The sequence below is a fragment of the Arachis ipaensis genome, chromosome B4 (assembly GCF_059453495.1).
Source record: "Arachis ipaensis isolate K30076 ecotype BB chromosome B4, ASM5945349v1, whole genome shotgun sequence".
NCBI lineage: Eukaryota > Viridiplantae > Streptophyta > Magnoliopsida > Fabales > Fabaceae > Arachis > Arachis ipaensis.
Window position 1 is genome coordinate 84,412,543 of NC_142439.1, and position 2,238 is coordinate 84,414,780.

The following is a 2,238-nucleotide window of genomic DNA, read 5'->3' on the forward strand; positions in this document are numbered from 1 at the left end:
AATCTTATTCCAGCATGATCGAGAACTTCCAGATGATTAGCCGTGCTGTGACAGAGCATTTGGACCATTTTCACTGAGAAGATGGGAAGTAGCCATTGACAACGGTGACACCTTACATAGAGCTTGCCATGGAAGGAACTTTGCACTTTTTCATGCATGAGGAAAGAGGAATACAAGAGAAAAGCTGAAATTCAGAAGACAAAGCATCTCCAAAACTCCAACATATTCTCCATTACTGCATAATAAGTATTTATTTCATGCTCTTTTATTCCTTGCAATCAAATTTGATAAGTGAATTGTTTTATTGTTTTCCTGACTAAGAGTTACAATGTAACCATAGACTGCTTCAAGCCAACAATCTCCGTGGGATCGACCCTTACTCACGTAAGGTATTACTTGGACGACCCAGTGCACTTGCTGGTTAGTTGTGCGAATTTGTGAAGAATTGTGATTTCCAATTTCGTGCACCAAGTTTTTGGCGCCGTTGTCGGGGATTGTTTGAGTTTGAACAACTGACGGTGAATCTTGTTGCTTAGATTAGGAAATTTTTGTCTTTTGGGTCAGAGTCTTTTATTTTCTTTTCAAAAATTTTTCAAAAATAATTTTTCTATTAAATCTTGTGCCAAACTTTAAGTTTGGTGTTTTCTTGTTGATTTTCCTTTGTTTTTCGAAAATTTTAGTTTGGTTTTCTAAAAATTTTAAGTTTGGTGTTCCTTCTTCATGTTCTTGTTGTTCTTGTGAGTCTTCAAGGCGTTCTTGAGTTTTCCTTGTGTCTTGATCTTAAAATTTTTAAGTTTGGTGTTCCTTGGTGTTTTCCCTCCAAAATTTTCGAAAACAAGGAGCATTAAATCTAAAAATTTTAGATCTTGTGTTATTTTATTATTTTTCTCTTTCCTCATTAAATTCAAAAAATATCTTTTCCCTCTATTTTAAAGCAATTTTTCGAAAATCAATTTTAAAATTCATATCTTTTTCAAAACTTCTTAACCACTTTCTCTCTCCTCATTTTTTCGAAAATCTTCACCCATTTTTATTTATTTTATTTTAATTTATTTTATTTTCGAAATAAATAAATAATTAAATAAATAAAAATATTTCTTCTCTATTTTACATCATCACCCTTTCTCCATCATGGATCCAAGTGGAAATGAACAGTCCAGAAAGACTCTGGGGTCATATGCTAACCCCTCTACTGCTTCATATGGGAATAGTATCTGCATACCCTCCATTGGACTCAGTAGCTTTGAGTTGAATCCTCAGCTCATTATCATGGTGCAGCAAAGCTGCCAGTATTCCGGTCTTCCACAGGAAGAACCTACAGAGTTTCTGGCACAATTTTTACAAATTGCTGACACAGTACATGATAAGGAAGTAGATCAGGATGTCTACAGATTATTACTATTTCCATTTGCTGTAAAAGACCAAGCCAAGAGGTGGTTAAATAACCAACCTAAGGCTAGCATAAAGACATGGAAACAGCTGACAGAGAAATTCCTGAATCAATACTTTCCTCCAAAACGGATGACACAGCTAAGGCTGGACATCCAAGGCTTTAAATAAGGAGATAATGAATCTCTTAGTGATGCCTGGGAGAGATACAGAGAGATGCTAAGAAAATGCCCCTCTGAAATGTTTTCAGAGGTGGTTCAGTTAGACATCTTCTATTATGGGCTTGCAGAAAGAGCTCAGATGTCTCTAGATTACTCAGCCGGTGGATCTATCCACATGAGAAAGACAATTGAAGAAGCTCAAGAGCTCATTGATACACTTGCCAGAAATCAGCATCTGTACCTAAGCAGCGAATCTTCCATGAAAGAAGAGGCTAAAATAGTGACTACTGAACCCAGTCCAGCTGAACAAGCTACTAAATTCAATCAGCAATTGGACTTTCTAACACAGCAGTTAGCCAAATTCAAAGATAGACTACAAGAGACAAGGATCGCTAATATAAATGTGGAAGAACAATTGAAGCAAACAAAGCAGCAGCTGTCGAAACAAATAACAGAAGAATGCCAAGCAGTTCAATTAAGAAGTGGGAAAACATTAAATACCCCACCTCAAGGCAGCAGGAAGCCAAGAAATGAACAAACCACCCAAAATTCATCTGAGGACAGTAAGAGCCCAGGGAAAGATAATTCTGGCGTTAAAACGCCTGAAATTGGGTGGAAGGCTGGCGTTGAACGCCCAGACTATGCTCAGGACTGGCGTTCAACGCCAGAAACAAGCAAGGAACTGGCG